This window comes from Symphodus melops (assembly GCF_947650265.1).
Source record: "Symphodus melops genome assembly, chromosome: 8".
Classification (NCBI taxonomy): Eukaryota; Metazoa; Chordata; class Actinopteri; order Labriformes; family Labridae; genus Symphodus; species Symphodus melops.
This window is the reverse complement of record NC_136698.1, coordinates 6,767,914-6,779,149: the sequence shown is the minus strand read 5'-3', so window position 1 is coordinate 6,779,149 and position 11,236 is coordinate 6,767,914.

Below are 11,236 nucleotides of genomic sequence, written 5' to 3'. Positions count from 1 at the left end.
ATCAGCAGTTTGACCTCTTGATCTTTTTGGAAAGACTCTGTGTCCCTGTATTAAATATTTCCACTGAGACACGGAAGTAAGACATTCAAACCCATCATCAGGCGTTTTGCTCCCCCTGACCGCTTCGTGTAAACGACTCTGAGTGCTTTCAGTGAACCTTATGTAGATTTTTAAATCAATACTTGGCCTAGCTCTCCCTCCCACAAAAAGCTTTGCAATGCTGATCCAATAGCACTCAGGGAAATTCAATGACCATTTCCCGAAAAACAACAACACATACAGCCGTCTGTATACAGTGTAAAGATGTTAAGTTGGAAGCAGAAAAAATAAATAAATGGAGAATTGGAGGAATATAACCTTTACAATTAAATCCATCTGCTGTTGATCGAAGCAATAGCAATGATAAAAAATTCAACTGTAAAGATCAGCCTATACGTGTTGAGAAAGGAAGTGGAAACTGATGATGATGAATTTATCTAAAAAGGCCCCGACACTCCAAGGAGACTGTTGGTCGTCGAGTGACAATTAGAGACTACCGCCGAGAGTTATTGCCTCTCACGCACGCGCAAAAAGGAACGTGATGGTTGGCCGTCGGCTGTAGGCTTTGCAGTGTGTTTTGGCCTTGTGCATTCACACTTACAATGATCCCTCACACCTCTTGGTTTGGCAAGCTCACACACTTCCTAAGGTCACAAATCAAAAGTGTTAAGTCCTATGGTGGTGTTTGATTCTAAAGAGCTGTTTAGATCTGACGACATAATCCGTTGTTTGAAGCCTTCTTGTTAGAGCTCAGCAGTATCAATGTTTGTCTGCTCTAATGGGGACAGATAGTGACAGCTTTGTGTAATCCAACAATCACAATACCCCTTTGTCTGTTCGCCTTTGTATTCACAGTGTGCTGCTTCAAAAGAGGGTAAAGGGATTTTTTTGGAAGGTCTAAACATCAAGTCATCAGATTAACAGATTGAGGTGACTCTGGAGGAACATGGAGGGATTTGCAAATTAGAAGGTGGTGTTGCTGGTATGAGGACATGTGTGATAATGCCTCTGGGGTTGGGGGTGGTGAAAGCCAGGACCCAGCTGTTCCTGGTAAAATGTGGCGTGGTGAAGAGTACAAGGTTGTAGAGCCAAATGAAAGACATTCAAATCACCAGATTCACACAGCCGCCTGCCAATGGATCTCTAATATTCAAATTATGTGTTCAAGGTTTGTGAATCATATATATGTAGGGGGATAAGTGACAAATAGCTCATTTTGAAATCCTACGCGATTGATCAAGAACCAAAAGGATTCATTGTGTTAATCTGACTTAAATTTTCTTTTGCACACATTCACGTCAATCGGACCTAAACTGGCCGAGGCTTTCATCAGTTCACCTGCAAGGCTTGACCTGAAAGTCAAACTGCTTATATAAAGGTAAGAGCCCAGAAGAAAGCAAGAAAAAATATCAACATGTCAGTGGTTGAGTGAGAACCATGCATTTTTTTAAACAAACGAGTAGAAACACTTCATATTGTGTCAGTTGAAGGAGTTGATCATGTTGAAGTATATGAATAAAAGAAAAACATTTTGGCAACTTCTATGTCGATTGTTTAATATATAAGGTCAAACAGAGGAAGGTCAAATAAGCTGAAAGGGGGCAAATTCCATTAATACATCTATTCTCCCATGGTGCTTGTATACTTAGCTTGACATAACCACTAACCTACATGTAAACCTTCTGACCATCAAATATACTCTAAGTAATGAAGCGATTAAATGCTAACTCTAGCTTTTAGCTGTTGTCTAAACTACAAATGATTTCATATCTGTAGGTGTCCGTTGAAAAACAGGGAGGAAGGGAATGTAAAAGTCTTTTGGGTGATATTAAGGAAAAGCAATGTAAAAAAAAATCCAACCCAAGGATCAATGACGTACAACCGTAATGTATTTTTCAGATTTATTTTTGATTTTTTGTGCTAGAATTTCTACACATTTTAAATAGCATAATTTCTGATACGGTAGTTCCACTAATGATTTCCTGACCCTCTAGAGAAGTAAAGGCTTGGTGACAATATACAGTTCTATTCAAATAATGTTCTGTTGTGTTTTAATGCTGGTGTCAATGTCAGCCATTGATTTCTACTGTTCAGGAGACAGTGGGTTTGTCTGGTAATGCATAGCTCAGCTAATTGAAGCAGACTAAGTGTTTACAGCTGGTAGGGATGTCTGTATCAGCAGAGACTTTTGTTTACAACCAACAACCACACCAAGTAGTCAGATATGCTGATGCTAAGCAGGCTATAGAGCCTTGCATTTTAACATGCAGCTCATCAACCGATTATTTAAATGCCACTGCTTCAACCTGCGCTCTTTTCAAGGCCTGACAGGCTGCTTTTATTTCCACTTGAGTGTTTTTTCCACAGTGGGTGGCAAGTGTATGGAGGGCACGCAAACAGTGTGGGCAGGTTGTAAAAGCACAGTGAAACAGTGGGGAGGGAGGAAGGTTTCCTGCTTCCAAGACAGGGCGGAGGAACCAGGAGAGACACACAACCCAGGAAGGTGAGCGAAAATACAAAGAAAAATATAGATATTTGGAAAACATGCCCAATGGTTTAATGCTAAGAATAACATTTGAAAATGGATACCAGTCTTGTGTTGTGGTAAAGTAAGTAAGTTAGAGCCAGTGATCTATTAGCTCAGTGTAATATCAGGAATGTATTGATCAATCACTCATCAATGAGCTTTGGTGTATGCATGAAAATAAAAACTTGGGATAGAGTTTTTTTTAAATCTAATTCTTCATCTGGACAGAACTGATGATACAAGCACTTTAGTTTTTATAAAACTTAACCATAATGTTGTTTTTGGTTCTGAATCACCAAAGTAGGATCTGAATGGTGTCCTCGCCTATAGTACCCAATACCTTAGTCGGATACTTAAGGTTCTTTAGGCTGGGTCTAAGTCATTCCAAGCTAGGCTTCAGTTCCACACTTTAGTACTATTAATGTGTTGAATTATGGTAAGTGCTTCTTAGCTAAGCTCTAACACTCCATTATCTTAGTCTTCATGTTTATACTGTACCTATAGGTCTTCGATACCTACTGTATCGGTGTGATATTCTAAAAACACCTAACCAAATGATCATCTTTTAACGATCATGATGTTAAGCTGTGCAAGTTTTTGGGGTGATTTTAATGTGTTGTTTTGAAATCTTCAGTAGATATTGAGTGATCGTGTTTGAGTCTGGGTCTTCATTGTGAGTCATCAGTGCTCAAGTCTAATTCAAGTCATACATACTAAAAATCAAGACTCCAGTCAGAGTTCGGTCAGGGTCCTTGACTCAAGTACAACAACACACAACTTTGAATACTTTGAATCCAAGTGCAGCTACAGTTAAACATGGATGTGCTTCACAGACCTTCTTCATTCAGACAGCTGTCCAATCAGGTTAAGAAAAATGGTTATAATGAGCCACAGACTCCAACTATATAGTACCACTAATCTCCTCAAGTACCCCTCCATGTCATGACAGCAACCTTTTTAGAATAATTTCAGTCTCCCTAAAGTGGAGAGGAAAACACCACAGATCCTCCTCCCTTCAGCTTCAGTGTGGTGTGAGAGGAAACCACGGATCAGGACCTCTTCATTTCCCTCTGGGAGGATTTGTGGCTTAATGTCACTATTTCTCAGACGAAGTCAAGACTTTCAGGATTGGGTTTGGAAAAAATGTTTGATAAATTATTGAGATGTGTCTAGTGTTCTTTGGAACATTTGACCTGTTACAGAGTGAGCAGATTCTATTTTCACATTTCTTGGTTCAGTATTGAGTGTAAAAAAAAAAAAAAAAAAGACAGAGTATGAGCTCACTAAGTTGAACTTTATTGAAGCAGATGAAATTTAATGTGATGTGGATTCTGTGAAAAGTGATCCATGAGTCTCAGAGTTGAGCTTTCTCATGCCCTCTGATGAAAAGCAGTGCCATGATGAAGTCAGGCTTTCACTGTAACCATGATATGACAAATGCATCACTGTATGGAGTTGAAAAAGCAACAATGATCACGTCTAAGGATTTGGCCTTCACAGTGGATTCTCTCATTTAGAACTCTGAAGTGTAAAGATGAAATCTTCTACTCTAAGCTACTACTATAATTGAAAAACAAAAAAAACAATCAAAGATGCAGCAGTGTGGTTCATTTCCACCACTGTCACAACAGGAAGACAAGAGGCTTATCACTCGTGTGCCTCAAGGGACTAAAAAGCATGTGATTAAAAAAGTAGTATGCATTAATTTCAGAAGTTACTTAATCAGGAAAACTATTCCATGATAACTTATTTTATGTGCCGAGTCTGCATTAACAACTTTTTTGGGCCTCCTTTGGGGAGCAGAAACAAGTTTTTAACACAACAGCCTCACCCTACATCTCACAATAACAACTCTTTCATTCCTGTGACACAGTTTGTCAGGACCTAGACACTGGAATGTTCTCCGTCGTCCCACGAGGCTGCTACTGTCGAACGTTTTAACTCCAGAGGTCCTGGCTCTATGGGATGCTGAGGAAAATTAGCAAAGGGGCAGCACTAGGCCTTGGTGTTCCCACCAAGTGACGTAACCAGACGTGGGTCTGGGTCAGCAGAGGCCAGGCTTTTTGGGAATAGTTGTAGGAGTTTCCGATAGCTGCTCAAAGATTTTGTGGTTGAGTGTAACTCATAACATGGCTGGGGATAAGGACATCTGTTTTGTGTTAGTGTGACTGGGTATGCATGTGTTGTTAGTTTCTCGGCAGGATTCCTCTGTTACAGCAAACTCTGCAGCTTGTTGCAGAACATACGTGCAGAGCAGATTTCACGTGTTTGATCCCTCCGCAGCAAACTGATAGAAAAGATAAGGCCAGTCAAAATAACAGACATGCAGGGGGATCGAACTCACTATGGAGTATTTATTGATCTTGTTATCCCAGCCCACATTGTGAAGCCTCTTTATAGATGTACTCATAACCTATCTCATAGATCAATGATACTTTGAGGTCTGCATATAATCTGGTCAAACAGACATTATTGTTGTATAGAGGAGGCTTAGAGAAAAGTTGAACTGTACTCTGGTGGGCGAAACAATTTTCTTTATGATAAGATCAAAATAAACAATGTTCTTATAGATTTATTTTGTGTCATTAAAATGTAACCCATAATGAACACGGTGTTATGATTGTTACATGCAGGTTACAATCCTAACATGCGTATCTTCAGCACCATGAATGCCCCAAAAGTTTCTTGTTTTAACACATTTTTGTTGTTCTCGTCGTTTGTGGTCTCTTAGCCTCCACGATGAAATCTGTGCTGTCAAAAGGTGGTGTTTACAAGCCACACAAACCAACCTTCAAGTCTAGTCCTACAATATTTTTGTTATGAGGATTCGCAGGGACTTAAAAGCTTAATGTGCCACAATAAAAGAATCTGATTTGAGCGTACGAACATGACATCATATTGTTAAAGGGGTATATCATGACTACAGTGATTTTGCTGTAACATGGTTGTATGGGTCTCTGGAGAACCGTCGTGATAAAGCTTTTCAGTAATGCATTAGAGTGCAACACACCATCGATGATGTACTGTACTGCTGACACAGCTCAGAGAAATGTTTCTTACATGCACATTTTTAGCCATGTGCACATGCTCTATAGTGCACACAAAAACACATGCAAAGACAAATGGATCCTTAGTGTTAGAGCCATTTTGTACTGTGTGTTCAGGTCATTTCCCGATTGCCACAGTAGGTGGCGTATTGGACAACAGTAACGTGGAAAGGGGATAAATAGAAGAAGAAGTAATTGTTCCTCAGGTGTGCTGCTTACCGGGGAGAAGCACACAGTTTTTGACCGCCGTTTAGAGGCTAAGAATTGACTCTTTCTTTTGTTTGTTTTCAACAAGAAGTAATCAAAGTGCGTGTAAACAGTGACCTTATTGGTGGTGGTAAATAAAAACATCTTGAACAAGTCCGCAGATGTTTGATTTACAACGTGGAGCAGCCGAAGGACGACGTGTCAACTACGAATTTCCCGGTAGCAGCCCCTCACTGTGGCTTAGGTTTCTTTTCTTTTTAGTTTCAGTGAAATCAAGTCACTACACTTAGTTTTATGGATTTAGATCTGCATTTAACTGTACTCCACTCTGTTCTCTGTCATAGCCTTGGTACCTACTAAAATGAACTGTAAAAATACCAAAATAATTGTCTAAAACTGTACATGTTCAAATAGAAAATAGGCTATCTACCCTTTGGCTTAAAATCTACTCTGGTAGGGCTCGCTCAGATCAAAGGAATATTACAGGGGGGTGAAAGTAGGGAACAATGCACAGAAGCCTGGGGTGTTGCCTTACCACATGCCTGTTGTGGACCTCAAACCAATTAAGCCTTAATTGAGTGTCGGAGTGAAAGGGGGCCATTCGGCTGAGCCTCTTTCACCCCGTTAGCCAGAGACAAGCATGCTTTGTGACACACGTACGAACTGATCCGTAGGCATTTCATCCATTCGACCCAATTCTGAACAGGCCGCCCGAGGTCTCTTTCAAATCCTCATGTGCGTCTCATGTTTTGTCCCACAAACAAGTTAACAAATAGAGTTTTCCATGCAAATGATTGGGTTAATGTCCTTTGGTTGAATGTCAGTTTGTGCCCTATAAATAAGTGGGGTAATGGCTGTTTTTCCCTCCTGCGCAGAAGGACAATAATGAGTTACAATCGACCGGACAAGCTCTTGAACGTTAAATTCCAATACAAACAACAGAGAAATTGGTTGGATACCATTGAGTTTGGCTGACCCAAATGTTGTGTCTCCAATCAACAAGAGACAGCAATGGAGGAAGGTTGTGAGAGCTAATACGATGGTCTTTGGTTAACTTGGTGCTTTGCTTTGTTCATAGTCTGTAAGTCCTGAGGTGTAAACAACATGAACACTACAACGTGTGCTGTGATACTTCAGGAACTTACATTTTACTCCAAAATAAAAAAAATAAAATAAAAAAAGTGTGGAATTTCTTATGATAGAGTTCACTTCCTGAGTGGTTTTTTTTTCTTTTCATTCTGCTGGTTTGAAATGAGCTCTTCCATCAAAGATCAGCCATAATTGAGTAACAATGTAAATAGTTCTGATTTTTTGATTGCTCACAATCACATCTAATCAAAGCTGAGGGCACTGAAATAATATCAACTGTACAGTTATAATATACACTGTTGTCTTGTTTTGTCTAAATGATTAGTTTCACATTTAAACACTTCCATAGGCTTAAACATGAGTTTAGAAATCTTAAAGATTTCTTTTTTTAGGGTATTTTGGGACCTTGGCTCTTTTAACTACTAGTGGACACGTGAAAACTGCCAGCCAAACAAGTTTTAGAATTAGCTCAACCTTTCTGGTAGACAGTCTGCAAATGCAAAAACGCACCACTATTCATGCAGACAATCTCTCTAAAATGAAATATTGCTTGCTTGAGATAAGAGATGAGGAGCATTACACAGCTCACATATTTACAGATCAGTCTGAGAACAACATGCATGTCTCTCCAAATCCTCTCCGGGGCTTCAGGCACAGGATGGGCCCCATTTCAGGGTCTCAAGGGTCAGCTCAGCTTCTGCATGTGTGCTCTCTGAACCTCGCACACTCCCTCACTCTGTTTGCACTACAATGTTACACCTGCTTTTACAGTATTTTTCTACGTACTTTCTATCCAAGCTTTTTTGATTCTCTGTGTCTGGCATTCTCCTCATAATGATATCAACTTCTCTGAGTTGCAGTTGAGCTAAGATTACAGATTACAAGCAGAGAGAGACTTTATATTCCCAGAGAACCCAAAACTATCCGACTTGTGCAGTAAAGCCTGGAAACCAAGTCAAGTTTCTTCTTTTTCTTTCTAGGCTTTCTAAAAATGGGATCAGAGCCAGCAGTAAGCACATGTAGCTTCAAACCAGCAAAGGCGGATTTCCCTCGCTTCTTTGTGGCCGATGAGTTTTTTAGTAGACTTGCTGCATTCTGACCTTTTCCCCAGATGTCAACTCCTTCAAAGCTATCGTGGATAAACAGCAGTAGCAAAGCTCCTCACGATTTGCTGCACAAATTAATGCCGGGCGATCAATGAAGGATTTACAATGTCAAGCTGCTAAATCTGTCTCCTGATTCCCATCAATGGGAATCAGTCAACAGTTACACATATACCAGACTTACGGTCAATTTGTCTCTTCAGTGATGGACAAGATTTCACTCTATGGAGTCACAACAAAAGTTGTGCCAAATTCAAGTTATTATTTTTTTTTTTTATCAAACCAGATTAAATCAAATCAGATAACCCAAAAAAATGTTTAATAACCCAATTAAAGCATGGTTTTGAGCTTATCAAAAGATATAAGATGATTTATTGTAGCTGGGAAAAACAAGCAACACCACAGATCTTTTCTTTGAGACTGATGATTTGTATCTGTTATCTCTCACACCAAGAGTAAAGCTGTGTTTCTGCATTTCTTTTCTCTCCTCTCTGCCTCCCGTTTCCTCCTTTATCCACCTCCCACCTCCACAAGCCAGAGGTGATTCAATCGTTTCCAGATGACTATAGCATCTAGCTCAAGGATAAATCAGTCAGGACTTCTGGTTTGCTTTGTTGTTTTTTTCCCCGTTAGTTTTATTACCGGATAGATATTTTCTGAGAGACAAGAGAAGCTTTCTGTGGAAATGTTTGTGCTGCCATTTTCAGATGGATGGACCTTGGCATGAATGAGGATGAGGAATAGAGAATGGATAAGAGGGAATAGACTATAGAGCTTGTATGATGCTTTTCTAGCCTTCTGGTTATTTTAAGTCCTTTTACACTACAGATCACAGCTACAACATTAAAAACCATTCACACACTGAAAGAGGTTTTTATGTAACAGTGACCATCGAAAGTAACATGTCCCATTCCTATACATTTGTATGCTGCAGCGGGAGCAACATGGAGTCAAGTGTCATGTGGTTGCAGCAGCTGGGTATCAAACCCGCGTCCTTCAGGTTGAGAGATGACCAACTCTACCAACTGAGCCACAGCTGCATCATGAAACTTAATGGTACAAATGTGGATGCCCTGTACAGAGCACAGTCAGTCCTCATACCTTGGTGCAGGAGATGGCAGGAAACATCATCTCGACAGCAAATGAGGATTCACTGCACAAAAGAAAGCTGAATCACTTAATTTATTCAATTATATTCTCAAACAAACAACACATCTCGCCTGCATGGCTTCATCGCATTTAGGAAGGCTATATGAATGTTTGATGTATAAAGTCATTATTACATTTCTAAAAAGTAAAAGGAAAAGGAAGTCAATTTGACTGATCTTATTATTCAGCTGTCAGTCAACCTTTTCCCACTAATGAACAAAAGCTCACTCTTAAGAGGTAGATTATACATTTCGCAGATACCTCCTGTTCTTACACACGATTTACATAGTCAAGTGTTCTCAAAGACCGAATAAGCCTAACAAATCTCATGTTATGGTTTTAAAATATTATGATCAGGGATATTACTTTTTTTTCTAAGAGTCACAAACACTGTTAAAGAAACTCCTTTCTATAATGTAGTGTGTTTTAATAAATGTAACTCACCTCTCTCTTTTTCAAGTTAAGCTCAATCTGTCCTTGGGGAGGTTAATTTGACACAGCTGAGAGATCAGCAGAGCACCAAAGAACTTTCACATGTGCAGCATTTCCCCTGGAAGGTCGTTTTATCTCATGACCCCGTGTGCTAATCTGCCGCTGTTCTGACCGGGAAGCAGGTACTGAGATCTGCTGCCGGGGGCTTCTGGGGGGAATCTAGGTCACTAGACTAGACATAACATCCTCACAGGATGCTTGGTTGTGATTCAGGATCTTTTTAATCATGTGTAGCAGGTAATTTGTCCGTGACATAATTTGAAACACTTGTGTCTTAATGGCTTTCAGGTTGAGATCCTTTAAGTCATGATCACTTGACAGAAGATTAACCTCTAAGCAAAGTTCAGATATTATAATCCTGAGCTGAAACCATAATCACAACTGCTTCCCCCCTCTGTGATGTTTCCATCCCACTTTTACCATTTCTAAGTCAAGCTTGGCATCGGGCCTGTGTGCCGTCATCCAGCAGCACTCAGCACCATCATGTCCTTCTATGGAGAATAGAAGAGACCAGCGCAGAGGGTTTTTAAGGATACAGCTTCTGACAGCACAGACATCAGGGTCTTCCAAAACTCAAAAGGTGGCACTTTTCTGTCACCTTGTGGCTGCAAAATGCAAACACATCTGCTCCCATTCAACTTAAATTATGAATGATTCTCTACTGAATGTGTGTTATTTTTCCTTATACAGACACCTTGGTAATTTGCTACTGCAGTGAGGAGGAAACTAATATAATGTTCAATGCAATATTTTTAGCATTCACATTTGTTTGATATTACAAATGAGCTATAATACAACCTTTTTTTTTTTTAAATAAATGTGTATACTGTCCTTAGTATAACTAACTAGTATAAATATTTAGTATTTTATATTAAACATGACATTACATATTCAGTTTAACTAATAACCTCTCTGAAGGCAGATGGAGCACTTTTTAAATTACCAGATTGTGACACTCAAACACAGGTGCTGGTGTAAGAGTGTTTTATATAAGACGAAAATAAGACGCAGGCTGGCAAAAAACACTAGAGCAGAAAAAAGCAGCAAGTATTAAATACCAGCAAAATCTTCAGGAAAATCTAGCAAGCTAACGGTTTGATCTTAAAGAGGCCGAATCTAACTACCTCGAGTGGTGAGCAGACAATCTGGCAGAGGGTGGATGAAAGAGCAAGGTTTAAACACTGCAGGCTTGATTGTGGAATAGGGTACAGGTGAACAGCCAGGAGGAGGCAGTGAAGAGGCTTGACCAGGTCATGAGGAGGCAGGACCTGAAAGTGATGAGCCACGCCTACCACACTGACAAACGCACACAGACACAAGAGGGGGTGGGGAAATATAGAGAAACATAGAGAAAGCTGAGGTGCAGCCAAGGCTGTAACAGACTGCATGATAAAAATGTTTTCCATGAAAGCTGCAACTGCAATTTTCCCATTATGACCAATTCATGCTGGTTGAAAATACAGTGACTTGAGCAGGGGGCAAAGGTTTTACATGAGTTTAAAAGACGTTATACAAGGAAACAACTGGCTCTGTATTGATGGATCTCATGAATGAGATTTAGTTTAAACTGAAGGGACACTGAC